Source organism: Gossypium hirsutum, chromosome A07, assembly GCF_007990345.1.
Source record: "Gossypium hirsutum isolate 1008001.06 chromosome A07, Gossypium_hirsutum_v2.1, whole genome shotgun sequence".
In the NCBI taxonomy this organism is placed as follows: Eukaryota; Viridiplantae; Streptophyta; class Magnoliopsida; order Malvales; family Malvaceae; genus Gossypium; species Gossypium hirsutum.
In genome coordinates this window covers 34292631-34308558 of record NC_053430.1, presented here as the reverse complement: position 1 = coordinate 34308558, position 15928 = coordinate 34292631, and the positions used below count along the sequence as shown (strand labels likewise).

The following is a 15928-nucleotide window of genomic DNA, read 5'->3' as shown; positions in this document are numbered from 1 at the left end:
ACACCTCCGCCACTTGAGTCACACCTCATTACTGGATGTACCTGCGTAGAACCAAGTAAACCGTCAATCTTTTTGTTGAGAAGTTCTACCTGATTAGAGAGCATGGTGACCAAATCGATGTTATAAATGCCGACTATTTTCATTGGCTTTGTCCTCATAACTTGCCACTGATAGTTTTTCAGTGACATCTCCTCTATAAATTGATAGGCATCTTCTGGTGTTTTATTATTGATAGTTCCGCCAGCAGCTGCGTCAACCATTTGCCGAGTCGAGGGATTCAGACCATTGTGAAATGTTTGTACTTGCAGCCAAAGCGGTAACCCATGGTGAGGGCACCTTCTCAGTAAGTCCTTGTATCTCTCCCATGCATTGTAAAGTGTTTCTAAATCCATCTGCACAAAAGAAGAGATATCATTACGTAATTTAGCCGTTTTAGCCGGTGGAAAATATTTTAGTAAAAATTTCTCGGTCATTTGTTCCCAAGTAGTGATAGACCCCTATGGTAACGAGTTCAACCACTGTTTAGCTTTGTTTCTCAGTGAAAAGGGAAACAACCGAAGACGTATGGCATCATCAGAATCGCCATTGATTTTAAATGTATCGCAAAATTCCAGAAAGTTCACTAAGTGAGCGTTAGGATCTTCATCTTGCAAACCATCAAACTGAACGAGTTGTTGTATCATCTGAATAGTGTTAGGTTTTAATTCAAAAGTATTTGCAGCTACAACAGGTCTAACTATGCTAGATTCAGTTCCTGTTAAAGAAGGTTTAGCATAATCATACATAGTACATGGAGCAAGATTTTGATTAGCCACAATTGCAGGAGGTAGCTGATTGCCTTGGTTTTTAGCCATCTCGTCGGTCGGAGGTTGAGTATTGTCTTCTTGCTCGTTCTCTGTGTATCTTAAGTTGCGCCTTATTTCTCTTTGATTTTTGCGACTTGTACAATCGATTTCTTCATCAAAAAGTAATGGTCCCGACGGGTTTCTTTTAGTCATAAACTATAAAAACCTGCCAAGAGAGAAAAAGTCAATCAATAAATAATAAAATAAAATAAAATTACAAGAAAAATAAAAGGCTAAAGTAATAAAAATTTAGTGCTCCTAATATTCCAGTTCCCCGGCAACGGCGCCAAAAACTTGATCGCGTGATTCGTAACAAGTAATAAATATTTATAATGAAGATCAAACCTAGACTAACTATTATCACGACAAAAAGACAAGCACACCTATCGAACAATAGTATAGTAACGGCAAGACCAGGATATCGTACACAAGGGAACCAAAAGTACTAGTAATAACTATCTTTTTATTATCTAACTTAGAAATAAAGAGGGGTTGTTTATTAAACTAATTAGCTAAACTAATTAACTAACTAAACTAAAGTAAAGAGAAAAGTTGGAAGAAGATTTGAAGAAAATTAATTTGATAAAAACGACACCCAAGGAGGAATCCACCTAGATTTCACTTGTTATCTGACTCTGAACCAGACGATTTATTCACTTGACTTGATCCATGAGACTCCCTAACCTATGTTGTTATCCCTTTCGAGACTAATAACGTCTAACCCTCAGTTGAATTAATCAAAATTTCTTTCTTAATTAAAACCCCTAGGGAAGCAATAAATCAATCTTTGGACTCCTATATTATGTTTCACCCTAATCTGGCAAAATCTCGTAACCCTATTTCTAGGCGTTCGATCAACTCCGATTAATTATGCCAAATCTACTCTTAGACAGGGACTTTTTCTCCTCTGCATAAGCACATCAAATCATGAATTAATACCCGGAATATTAACTCAAGCACTAAAAACACATAATTAAGAACAAATCAAGTATTTATCATACAATTCAGATAATAATAACAAGATCCATCATAGATTTCAACCCCCTTAGGTATCTAAGGGTTTTAGTTCATAATAAGATGAGAGTACATCTCAAAAGTATAAAAATAACAAAACATAAAGAAAACTCTAAAACCCCTGAAGGAATTCTGAGAGAGATCTTCAGTCTTGGGATAGCTCCGGCTTTTGGGATGGATCGTCTGGCTTCCTTCAAGTAATTCCTGGCGTGTGGTTCTGTATTCCAGAAAAGTTTTGAAAGAGCCCCCCTTTCTAGGTCATACTTAGGGTGTTTATATATGTTTTGGATTGGCTTTCTTCCTCTTTAAGTATCATTTTCCGTGTAAAATACAACTCTTTGAAAAAGGGACACGCCCGTGTGCCACGACCGTGTGACGTGTTTGCCAGGCTATGTTCGATCTGTTAAATTGCACACGGCCATGTGGGTCAATGGCCAGGTGTGTGAATCGTGGGAGCCTTGGTCAACACCCTCGAAGGACACGGGCGTGTGAGCAGCCCATGTGGCAAGGCTTAGGCCGTGTAATCTTCTCGATTTGGTTCGTTTTGTCCCTTTTTTGCTCGTTTTTGGCTCCTTTTGACTCTTGGTGCTCTCTTGAGTACAAAACATGAAATAACTGTATTAAGAGCACCAAAATCCATAAATTTAGTAGTAAACATCCATAAATATGCTAAGTATTTGGGGTAAAACTATGTATAATTTGGCGTTTATCACAGTTCTATAAGCCCATAAAGCATTATCTACTTTCATCATCCAATCCTTCTTGTTTAATTCTACTATCTTTTTCAGGATAGGTTTAAGCTCTCGGTTTGCTACTTCGACTTGGCCACTAGTTTGAGGGTGATAAAGGGTAGCTGTTCTGTGATGAACTCCATATTTCTTAAGGGTCTTGTCAAATTGGGCGTTGCAAAAATGAGTACCCCTATCACTGATAATTACTCTAGGTGTACCAAATCGAGAGAAAAGTTTCTTAAGGAATCGTACTACTACTACTCTAGTATCATTAGTAGGCAAAGCTTGGGCTTCAACCCATTTGGACATATAATCAACAGCTACTAAGATATATTTATTCCTGGATGAACTAGGGAATGGACCCATGAAGTCAATAACCCAAATGTCAAATATTTTACATGAGAGCATATATGTCTGAGGCATTTCATCACGTTTGGATATATTACATGTCCTTTGACATTTGTCACAAGAAGTAACATACCTGTTGGCTTCTTTGAATGGAGTGGGCCAATAAAAACCTAATTCGAGGACTTTATGTGCGGTCTTATTTCCACCGTAATGTTCTCCAGTCGGTCCTAAGTGGCAATGTTTCAAGATTTTCAATGCTTCTGTCCTTGTAACGCATCTCCTAATGATTTGATCTGCACATTTATGGAAAAGAAAAGGGTCTTCCCAGAAGTAGTTTTTCACATCAGTGAAGAATCGCTTATTGTGCTGATGTGTCAACCCTTTTAAGATGATGTTAGTGGCTAAAATATTTGCAATATCTGCAAACCAAGATACCTCAGAATCCGATATAGAAAAAAATTGTTCTTCAGGGAAAGAATCATTCATTTCAATGTCATCTGGCTCTTTGGTATTTGAGTTTTCAAGCCTGGAGAGATGGTCAGCTGCAAGATTTTCAGCTCCTTTCTTATCCTTAATCTCTAAGTCAAATTCCTGCAATAATAAAATTCATCAAATGAGTCGAGGTTTTGCATCAGTTTTAGTCAATAGGTGGCGAAGAGCGGAATGGTCAGTATAAACGAAAACTTTAGACAATATTAAATATGACCTAAATTTATCAAATGCAAAAACCACAGCTAGAAGCTCTTTCTCTGTGGTGGTGTAGTTTTCTTGTGCGGCTATCAAAGTTTTGCTAGCATAATAGATAGGTTGAAAATGTTTATCTCTTTGCTATCCCAAAACTGCACCTACTGCAAAATCACTCGCATTGCACATTAGTTCAAAAGGTGAATTCCAATTAGGTGCAATTATAATTGGAGCTTTAGTCAGTTTATCCTTTAAAGTATTAAATGCTTTTAAACACTCTTGATTGAAATTAAAAGGCACATCTTTTTCTAATAATTTAGTCAAAGGCTTAGCTATTTTAGAAAAGTCTTTAATAAATCTTCTATAAAACTCAACATGTCCTAAAAAGCTTCTAATGGCCTTAACCAAATTAGGGGGAGGTAGTTTTTTAATGGTGTCAATTTTAGATTTATCAACCTCAATCTCTCTACTAGAAATTTTATGTTCGAACACAATACCTTATTGAACCATAAAGTGACATTTTTCCCAGTTAAGCACAAGGTTTGTTTCCTCACATCTTACTAACACTCGTTTTAAATTTTTAAGGAAAATATGGAAAGAGTTACTGAAAACTGAGAAATCATCCATAAATACCTCCATGGCGTCTTCTGTGAGTTTGTCAAAAATGGCCATCATGCAGCGCTGAAAAGTAGCAAGAGCATTACATAATCCAAAAGGCATTCTACGATAAGTAAACAGACCATATGCACATGTAAATGTTGTCTTTTCTTGATCTTCAGGAGCTACTGGGATTTGGAAATAGCCAAAGAGTCCATCTAAAAAGCAGTAGTACATGTGCCCTGACAATCTTTCCAACATTTGGTCAACGAATGGAAGGGGAAGTGATCTTTTCTCGTGGCATCATTTAGCTTCCTATAATCAATGCACACTCTCCAACCTGTGACTGTCCTTGTTGGGATTAATTCATTCTTCTCATTGGCTACAACAGTCATGCCTCCTTTCTTAGGAACAACCTGCATTGGACTCACCCAAAAACTATCAGAAATAGGATAAATAATTCCAGCATCTAGAAGTTTAATTACCTCAGCTTTAACAACTTCCTTTATGTTAGGGTTCAATCGTCTTTGGGCTTGCTCGCATGGTTTATATTCATCTTCCATTAAAATTTTGTGGGTGCAAAAAGAAGGGTTGATCCCTTTATTGTAAGAAGTTTTCCAAGCTATGGCCCTTTTATGCTCTCTTAATACTTGGAGTAATTCCTCTTTCTCCTTGGGTTGCCAGTTGGATGCAATAATTACCGATAATGTAGAATTATTTCCAAAGAATGCAAATTCCAAGTGATTCGGCAATTGTTTAAGTTCCAGTTTGGGAGGTTCTTCAATAGAGGGTTTTTCTTAAGTTCATCTTTTACCTTAATTCTCTCATATTCTGCTAGTTTTGGGGAGGTTTCATTGGAGTTTAGTTTGGTTCCTATCCCATAATTATCATCCTCCCCCTCTCCTTGGACGAGACATAGTTCTATCGTGGCCTTGTGTACGATTTCCTGAAAAGAATCTTGAGTAGCATGATCAATAGAGTCGATAAAATAACATGAGTCATCCTGTTCCCTAGAAAATCTCATTGCATCATAAATTTTAAAAATAATCTCTTCGTCACCTACTTTAAGTATCAATTTACCATCACCCACATCAATTACAGCCCTAGCAATGGCTAAAAAATGGCCAACCTAAGATTAAAGGTACCTCAACATCTTCATCCATGTCAAGCACAACGAAATCAACAGGGAATATAAATTTATCCACTTTTACAAGTACGTCCTCTATAATTCCCCTGGATATTTAACAGATCTATTAGCTAATTGAATACTCATCCTAGTGGGTTTAGGTTTCCCAAGACCAAGTTGTTTAAACATTTTATATGGCATCAAATTAATGCTGGCGCCTAAATCAGCTAATGCTTTATCAATATTCAAACTACTAATTAAGCAGGGAATAGTAAAACTTCATGGATCTTTCAGTTTGATTAGCAGTTTATTTTGGAGTATGGCTGAGCATTCCTCATTAAGTTCCACTATAGATAAGTCTTCGAACTTCCTTTTGTTTGTTAGAAGCTCCTTTAAAAATTTTGCATATGTAGGCATCTGCGATATAGCTTCAACAAAAGGTAAGTTAATATGCAGTTGTTTAAAAAGTTCAAGAAATTTATAGAATTGTGCATCTATGCGGTCTTTCTTCAACTTTACTGGGTATAGGATTGGTGCTTTATATTCTTTTGGCATTAGATTGTCACTGTTTTCGGGTTCAATCTCTTTTTTGTCAGCTTCTTGTGGTGGCTTCTTTTCAGATTTGGCTAACAGTTTCCCACTCCTTAGTGTAACTGCTTTCACATGCTCTTCTGGGTGGGTTCAGTGTTACTTGGTAGACTCTGTCCTATATGAGTTTCGAGCCCTTGGATCGATGCTTGTTGATTCCTAAGTCCTATCTCGGTATTCTAAAAATGAGTTTCTAACACCGAGATGAATTTTGTTAGCATCTCCTCAAGGTTTGGCTTTTTTTCTTATTGGTAGGGTGGTTGTTGGAAGCCTAGAGGTGGTGGTCTCTGATTCCCTTGGCTTCCCCATGAGAAATTTGAGCGGTTCCTCCAACCTGGATTATAAGTATTACTATAAGGATTATTTTGAGATCGGGGATTATTACCCATGTAATTTAATTGCTCGTTCTCCACGTTGAGGCCATAAGGTAGGTATTCTGAATTGCTTGATCCATCTCCACTTGCTTTGCACTGCATTGCTAGGTAAACCTGTGAAGAACTAAGAAAACAGTCAATTTTTCTATTCAAAAGTTCTACCTGATTAGAGAGCATGGTGACCGGATCGACGTTAAAAATGCCGGCTGTTTTCACTGGCTTTGTCCTTATGACTTGTCACTGATAATCATTCAGTGACATCTCTTCTATAAATTCAGAAGCATCATCAGGTGTCTTATTAATGATAGTTCCTCCAGCGACTGTGTTAATCATTAGCCAGAGTGGTAACCCATGGTGAGGGCACCTTCTCAATAGATCCTTGTATCGCTCCCATGCATCGTAGAGTGCTTCTAAATCCATCTGCACAAAAGAGGAGATATCATTACGTAATTTTTGACTATTTTAGCCAGTAGAAAATAATTTAATAAAAACTTTCAGTCATTTGTTCCCAAATAGTGATTGACCCTCGTGGTAACGAGTTTAACCATTGTTTAACCTTATTCCTCAACGAGAAGGGAAACAACTGAAGGCGAATGGCATCATCAGAAATGCCATTGATTTTAAAAGTGTCGTAAAACTCTAAAAATTTTTCGAAGTGAGTGTTGGGATCCTCGTCTTGCAAACCATCAAACTGAACAAACTGTTGGATCCTTTGAATGGTGTTAGGTTTCAGTTCAAAATTATTTACAGCAACAGCAGGCCTAACTATGCTCGATTCAGTTCCTGTTATAGAAGGTTTAGCATTATCATACATAGTATGTGGAGCAGGATTCTGATTAGCAGCAATTGCAGGAGGTAGCGAATTTTCTTGGTTTTTAGCCATCTCCTCGGTTGTGGTTGAAGTATTGTACTTTTGCTCTTCCTCTGTGTATCGTAAACTTTGCCTTATTTCTCTTCAGTTTCTGCAAACTGTGTGAACGATCTCACTATCAAACAGTAATGGTCCCGACAGGTTTCTTCTGGTCATAAACTAGAAAAAACTTGTCAGAAGAAAATAAATGAAGAATTTAGAAAAGAAAATAAAAATTTAAATTGCAAATAAAATAGAACGGTTAAAGTAATAAAAATCGAGTGTTCCTAATAACCTAGTCCCTGGCAGCGGTGCCAAAAACTTGATACGTGATATCTACGACAGGTTTTAAAAATTTATAATTAATCATTCTTAAAACTAACTAATATCACGATGAAGGCAAGTGTACCTATCGAACAGTAGTATAACTTTAGCAAGATCGGATTGTTGAACCCAAATGAACCAAGAGTACTAGTAATTACTTTCTTATTGTTATCTAGCCTAAAAATTAAGAGATTTGTTCATCTAAACTAATTAACTAAACTAAGAGTACACAAAGAGAAATTGGGGAAAAGCTTTTGGGAAAATTCGATTGATTAAGACAATACCCAAGGAAAAATCCACCTAGACTTCACTTGTTATTTGACTCTGAATCAGACGATTTATTCATTTGACTTGATCTGTAGAAATCCCTAAGTTATATTATTATCTCTCTCAAGACTAATAACGTCTAACCCTAGGTTGATTTAATTGAAATCTCTTTCTAATTAACACCCTAGTGTTGCATTAACTCAATCTATGGATCCCCTTATTAGGTTTCACCCTAATTCGACAAAATCTTATCACCCTATCTCTAGGCGTGCAATCGACTCTGCTTAATTACTACAAATTTACTCTTAGACAAGGTCTTTTCCTCCTCTGAATAAGAGAATTAACTTGAATCTGTAACACCTCGAACCCGAGACCGACACCGGAGTCGAACACGAGGTGTTAACAGACTTTAAGCCCCTTAAAAAAATTTCCCAGACACTGGCAATCTGCGTACTAGTCGCTTTAAAAATCATATGTTGAGTTTCAAAACTCAGAATCCAGTTCCGTAAATTTTCCCTGAAACTAGACTCATATACCCATCTACATATTTTTTTCTAGAATTTTTGGTCAGGCCAATTAGTACAGTTTATTAGTCAAAGTCTCCCATGTTACAGGGATCGACTACCCTGACCTTTGCGCATTACGACTTGGATATCTCCCTGTACAGGGCTTCAATACTGATTCCGTTTGTTTCTATAGAAACTAGACTTAGAGAGGAATCTATCCATATATGGTATGACTCCTAATTATCTCTGGTTAATTTATAATGAATTTCCAAAGTCGGAATAGGAAATCCAGAAACCGTTCTGGCCCTGTCTCACGAGAACCTGAATATCTCTTAACATTCTGTCCGTATGATTGTTTTGTTACTTTCCTATGAAAGTAGATTCATCAAGGTTTGTTTACATAATTTATTCACTATTTAATTCCCTTCATACTATTTTTAGTGATTTTCCAAATCTACATCACTGCTGCTGTCAGCATCTGCCTTTAAGGTAGATTTTACCTATTTCATGGTTTCCATGATTCAACTAGCCCTTTTTGCATAAATAGCACAATTTATGAAAGTGATTAACCATCCCCATGGCCAATCCTTGTCAAGCATATCCACACCAAATGATTATAACAATATAATCAAACACATATAAGCCATTTTCGCATGGCTATCCAAAATGTATACAAGTCCAAAGGGTCCACGACCCACAACAAACGGGTAGTCCTATACATGCCATTTCGAAGTTCAACCAAAATTGTACCAAAAGGGGGCTTTGATAGTGTGGGCGACTTTGACCTCAAGATCCCGAGTCCGATAGCTGGAGAACCAAATCTATAAAACAGAGGAGCAATGAAACGGAGTAAGCAATTTATGCTTAGTAAGTTTTGAGCAAGGAATTCCAGCACAACAAAAGTATAGCATTCATATAGCTAAACGGATAATTTCATATGCACAAATTTACGATATCGTACTTGCTTCACATTATCAACCCTTATGTACATACACAAAAGATCAACTCAGCCAAAGGCCGGTAGCTCGTTTATCAACTGAGCGAATACTTATTTGTAAGGGCTCAACTAAATTCAAGCACATACGAAACATACCTCAATGTTGGGATGTTTCGAGAGTATTAACTGGAATTTTACAGCAAGTTCATTCATTCCCAAATCACGTACCTTCGGAATTTAACCGGATATAGCTCCTCGTTCAAATGCCTTCGGGACATAGCCCGGTTATAGTAATTCGCACAAATGCCTTCGGGACTTAACCCGGATTTAGTAACTCGCACAAATGCCTTCGGGCTTAGCCCGGAATTAGTATCTCGCACGAATGCCTTCGGGCTTAGCCCGGAATTAGTATCTCGCACAAATGCCTTCGGGCTTAGCCCGGAATTAGTATCTCGCACAAATGCCTTCGGATCTTAGTCCGGATATTGTCACTTAGCACAAGCCTTCGGGACTTAGCCCGGACATCATTCAAATAACCATGCACATTTAACAATAAATCATGGCCCATTCGTATTTCATTTTCGTTAGCGAAACTCAAACACAAGACATTTATCATTCTTGCAAATTCGGCTCAATAGCCACACAAAGAGCATGATTTTAATTTGCTCAAAACATGATCTAATCACATCATAATTTAAGCTCTTTTACTCAAGAACTTACCTCGGGTGTTGTCGAACGATTCCGATAGCTATTCGACCACTTTTTCCTTCCCTTTATCGGATTTAGTTCCCCTTTGCTCTTGAGCTTAATTAAACAAATAAATTGATTTAATCATTTGAGCATCGAAAAGAGGAACACAAGGCACTTAGCCCATATTTATACATTAGACATTAAAGTCACATATGTACGGAATCATGAATCAAACTCAACATTTTAGCTAATTTTTCCCCCTTGGCCGAATATGCATGTCTATTTTGGGGCCGATTTCAACACTTAATACATTCTACAAGTATGGTCACTTGTATTGACTAAACACCCTTTTGTTTCAAGTTCAAAACTTGGCTAATACACACATATACACACTAGTAAAGCATCCTCTCCCTTTCCATCAATTTAACACATGCATTGCTCATTAACATGCAAAAGTTATATTCGGCCTTAGCACACAACTTGCTAGCCGATTCTTCTCCATTTAGCAACCAATGCACATATGTGCTCACTCAAAAATGCTAAAAAGGAGGTTCAAGAATCATCAAGCCACCATCACATGCATCATTAACAAGCTTCATATTTAGCATGCAATGGCATTAACACAAACTCCACCTAGGCCGAATCTTAACTCATCCTCATGCCTCATCACCACAACATCAAACATCAACCAAGAATGATGCATCCATGGCCGAGTGTCATTTCCATCACATAGCAAGATTTAGACCATGGGCTAGGTAGAACTCAAGCTAACAACTAAAACATGCATGCATCTCATGGAACATCATCAAACATACCTTAGCCTAGCTACATGCATGGCCGAACCTCTTCAACCTTTCTTCTTCCTTCCTCCTTAAAATTTTTGGCCAAGGATGAACCAAAGGATGAGCATTTTTTTTTCTTTGTTTTTTTCTTTCTAGTTTCGGCTAAATGAAGATGAGAAAGGATGAACAAAAATTTTCTCCTTTCTTTTCTTTAGCTCACGGCAATGGGGGGGGAACAACTACACACATTTTTTTTTGTATTCATCATACTCCTTTTCATTATTTTATGCCCATGCCCCTTATTTTATTTTTTTCCTACATACCTCACTAGGCCAACATGTTCCCAACATGTTTCCACCCATAGCATGGCCAACCACTAGCTCAAATTTTGGGTAATTTGACATGCAAACCCATCATTTTCACAACATGCATTAATAGACCATTTTAAATTAGCCTATCATATTTTCACCATGTCTCATATCAATCCCTATTTAATAATTTCTCATGCAATTGGCAAAATTGGAGAATGAAACTTCCACATACTCATGTACACACATAATAAGCATAGAATATGGAAATCAAATATTTTTTTATGACTCGGTTTTGTGGTCCCGAATCCACTTCCCGACTAGGGTAAATTTTGGGCTGTCACAAATCAATATCCTAGAATATTAAAACAAGAATTAATAACACATAATTAAGAACAAGTTAACTATTTATTATACAACTCAGATAATAGTAACAAGATCTATCTTAGGTTTCATTCCCCTTGGGTATTTAGGGGGATTAGTTCATAATTACAAAAGAAAACATCTCAGAAGAATAACTAATATAAAACATAAAGAAAACTAAAACCCCTGAATGGAAATTGAAGGGAGATCTTCAGTCTTGACGATGAATCTGACTTCTGAGATAGACCAATCGGCTTCCCTTGAGTAATTCCTTACTTCCTACTATGCGCCTGTGTTCTAAGTGCCTCATCCAGTGTTTAAATAGGCTTTAGAATACCTAAGAGAACTTAAAAGTGGCCTTTTTAGAATAGGGCTATACTTGGGCTCGACAGGGAGACGCCCGTGTGACACGCCCGTGTGCGATTACTCCAGCCCATGGTTAAGGTTGTTGAATAGGCATGGGTGTGTAGTCTACCCGTGTAAGTCGTGCTTCGATCCTGCCAAATGGACACGGCCATACGACATGCCTATGTGGAAGTCCAGGCCATGTTGATTTCTCACGTCGGCCCATTTTCTCCGTTTTCGGCCCATTTCTTGCTCTTTTTACTCTCCTATGCTCACCTAAGTATAAAACATGAAATTAAAGGATTAGGAGCATCGAATTCACCAAATTTAAGGAGAAACCATCCATAAATGTGCTAAGCATGGGATAAAAATATGTATAAATTACGGTTTATCACTTATTCTTAACAGTCAGCTTGTTCAACTGTCGAAAGTCAATGCATATCCTCATGATTCCTTCTTTCTTCTTAACAAACAGAACTGGTGCTTCCCATGGAGATACACTCAGATGGATGAATCTACGTTCCAACAACTCCTGCAGTTGAGCCTTAAGTTCTGTAAGCTCTTTCGGTACCATTCGATAGGGAGCGATAGACACCGAAGCTGTACCTAGAAGGAGCTCAATCACAAATTCAACCTTTCAGCTCTGAGGCAATCCCGGTAACTCCTCAGGAAAAACATCTAAAAAATCCCTTACATTTCTGATATCTCTAATCGAAGAGTCCCCAGACAAATTTCTCATCCACGAGCACGGAGATCACATTAGACATATAATCTCGACGCTCTCGGATCACAACCACCTCATCGTCCACCTCAGTTCTGGTGTCAGAACTTGCACCTAATCAACCCTTAATGGGCACTCCTGAATACGGTGCTCTAAAGACCCACATCTCAAACAGGCCCCAATCTACCTCCAAAACTCGTCCGGTTGGCACCTACCACAATCACTACATGGCTGTAACCCAGTAGGAGCAATAGAAGAAATAGGGGCCCCCACTCTAACTGTCCCATTAAATCTACCCTTTTTTTAGGCCTCAGAACAAAATTAAAGGGATCTGAATCCCTCTTGTTTTTACCTCTCTCCCTATCTCTATTCTGGCGCTAAGCACATTTAACATCTTTAATAGGAACTGAATCTAGCATAGTTAGACCTGTTGTAGCTGCAAATACTTTTGAATTAAAAGCTAACACTATTCAAATGATATAACAATTTGTTCAGTTTGATGGTTTGCAGGATGAAGATCCCAACGCTCACTTAGTAAACTATCTAGAATTTTGCGATACATTTAAAATCATTGGCGTTTCTGATGATGCCATTCGTCTTCGGTTATTCCTTTTTTCATTAAGGAACAAACTAAACAGTGGTTGAACTCGTTACCACGAGGGTCAATTACTACTTGGGAACAAATGACCGAAAAAATTCTTACTAAAATATTTTTCACCGGCTAAAACGACTAAATTAGGTAATGATATCTCTTCTTTTGTGCAGATGGATTTAGAAACCCTCTACGATGCATGAGAGAGATACAAAGACTTACTGAGAAGGTGCCCTCACCATGGGTTACCGCTTTGGCTCCAAGTTCAAACATTCCACAATGGTCTGAATCCTTCGACTCGGCAAATGGTTGACGCAGGTGCTGGTGGAACCATCAATAGTAAAACACCTGAAGATGCCTATGAGTTTATTGAGGAGATGTCACTGAATAACTATTAGTGGCAAGTCATAAGGAAAAGCCAATGAAAATAGTCAGTGTTTATAACGTTGATTTAGTCACCATGCTGTCAAATCAGGTAGAACTCTTGAATAAAAAGATTGATAGTTTTCTTAATTCTTCATAGGTTCACCTAGTAATGCAGTGCGAAGCAAGTAGCGGTGGAACAAGCCATCCGGAATATCAACCTTATGCCCATAACATGGATAATGAGCAACTAAACTACATGGGTAATAATCATCGACCTCAAAACAATCCATTTAGTAACACTTACAATGCAGGTTGGAGGAACCATCCCAATTTTTCGTGGGGAGGCCAAGGAAATCAAAGACCACAACATCCTCCGGGTTTTCAGCAACCACCCTACCAACAGGAAAAGAAGCCGAACCTGGAAGAGATGCTCTTAGAGTTTATATCGGTGTCAGGAACTCGTTTCCAGAACACCAAGACAACACCTAAGAATAAACAAGCGTCGATCCAAGAGCTTGGAACTCAGATAGGCCAGCTTTCCAAACTAATCTCCGAATGACCACAACGTAGTTTGCCAAGTAATACTGAACCCAACCCAAGGGAATAGCTCAACGTGATTAATATTCAAAATGAAGAAGGATTTGTGGAACCTGAACCAGAACCGCGGCAAGAAACTATGGTAAGAAAAGGTCATGGTGAGGTAGATCAAAACAAAAATAAATTAGTAAATGTCGAATATAAACCTCGTATACCATACCCCAACGCGACAAGGAAAGACCGCTCAGATGAACAATTTGGTAAATTCCTTAAACTCTTTAAAAAATTACATATTAACTTACTGTTTATTGAAGCTCTATCGCAGATGCCAAACGCAATGAAATTCTTAAAAGAGATTTTAGCAAATAAGAGGAAGTTGGACTAGGCGTCACATGTGGAGTTAAACGTAGTGTGCTCAGCTATTCTAAAAAAATAAGCTACCGCACAAACTAAAAGATCCAGGGAGTTTTACGATTCCTTACTTAATTGGTAGTTTAGATGTTAATATTGCATTAGCTGATTCAGGGGCTAGTATCAACGTCATGCCATTTAAAATGTTCAAGCAACTAGGTCTCGGGAAACCCAAACAGACTAGGATGAGCATTCAATTAGCAAATAAAACTATAAGATTTCCTAGGGGTATTATTGAAGATGTGCTAGTCAAAATCGATAAATTTATATTTCCCGTTGGCTTTATTGTTTTAGACATAGAGGAGGATAGCAATACTCCTTTAATCCTAGGAAGGCCCTTTTTAGCAACTGCTAAAACAATTATTGATGTTGGCATAGGTGAGCTCACGGCTCGCGTAGAAGATGAAACACTCACCCTTCAAGCTCGCAATTCTGACAACACATCGAAAATTGAAGGTGATCGTCTAAACCATTCTATTTAAATTGACCACATGATACAACCTACATTGTAGGAGCTAAGTCTGAAGGAAGTACATGAGCCACTCTCAAACAATAGTAGAGGTTCTATTCATGAAGAACGAATGCTACAAATAGAGGAGCTAGATGAATGGCGAGCACATAAACCAAGAACACATGATAAACTGAAACTATGCTCGAATGAGCCCGATACCTCTCCAAATCCACTTAAGGTTGGTGATAAAGTCTTATTAGATGCCGGAGATCCTCACATTGTCACTGCTACACCGAATGAGGAAATCCCTCTTACGGTACTCAGTATTTTTCCATTCGGTACAGTGGAGGTGAGTCATCCAAAGTTCGGCACTTTTAAGGTAAAAAATACCCATTTAAAACCTTATTTTTAGATTGATAGTAGGAATGAGGAGTATAAACTCCTCGAACCACCATGATCATACAACGGAGAGGTAAGTCGAGCTTAGACTATAAATAAGTGCTTCTTGGGAGGCAACCCGAGCACTAACTGTATTAACTTCTTCCAAAATTTAGTTTTCAATATCTAACTTACTAACAGAGCTCTTTAATATAAGTTTTCCATAGAGACACGGCCAGGCACACGGGCGTGCTTATGGCCGTGTGAAAATAGGGTAAGGATTTCCCCAACGCGGGATACGATAAAATGCCACGGCTGTGTGACATGGCCGTAGTCAAGCCTGCCAAAACAACACTGGCATGCGACACGCCCGTGTGGAAGACCCATGGTTGAACCTGTTAAAATAGCACAGGCATGTGACATGCCCGTGTCTAACACCCGTGGTCGAACTTGTTAGATTGACACGGGTGTGGGGCTTGCACACACGGGCGTGGAAGAAGTGAACGAAACTAGACACGGTCGTGAGATATAGCCATGTGAACCGACATGCCTGAGGTACATGGGTGTGGGACGAATTTTAGACTCGCCCAAATAGGAAAAACGCAAAACACAAGGGCAAAATTTGGGGAACACGGGCTTGTGCCCTGGCCGTGTGGCCCAAAATCTATAAATACCTTGCACTATTCACTTTTTTCCCATTCAAAAACCCTAACCCTAGCCGTTGTAACTCCACATGGCCTCCCTACCACGCTCGTGTGGCGCTTCCCATTTCATTTTTGATGCTCAATCTCTT

General features: G+C 38.4%; 3 non-coding genes across 3 annotated transcripts; 2 read left to right on the top strand and 1 right to left on the bottom strand.

Annotated features, from left to right (window-relative positions):
* Positions 1-318: 318 nt before the first annotated feature.
* LOC121204319 (small nucleolar RNA R71) lies at positions 319-425 on the top strand. Its single transcript, XR_005899247.1, has one exon. It is a non-coding gene; the product is annotated as a small nucleolar RNA R71 (small nucleolar RNA).
* Positions 426-6653: 6228 nt separating this feature from the next.
* LOC121204221 (small nucleolar RNA R71) lies at positions 6654-6761 on the top strand. Its single transcript, XR_005899150.1, has one exon. It is a non-coding gene; the product is annotated as a small nucleolar RNA R71 (small nucleolar RNA).
* A 6371-nt stretch (positions 6762-13132) lies between these two features.
* Positions 13133-13239, bottom strand: LOC121204100 (small nucleolar RNA R71). Its single transcript, XR_005899028.1, has one exon. It is a non-coding gene; the product is annotated as a small nucleolar RNA R71 (small nucleolar RNA).
* Between the last annotated feature and the right edge of the window lie 2689 nt (positions 13240-15928).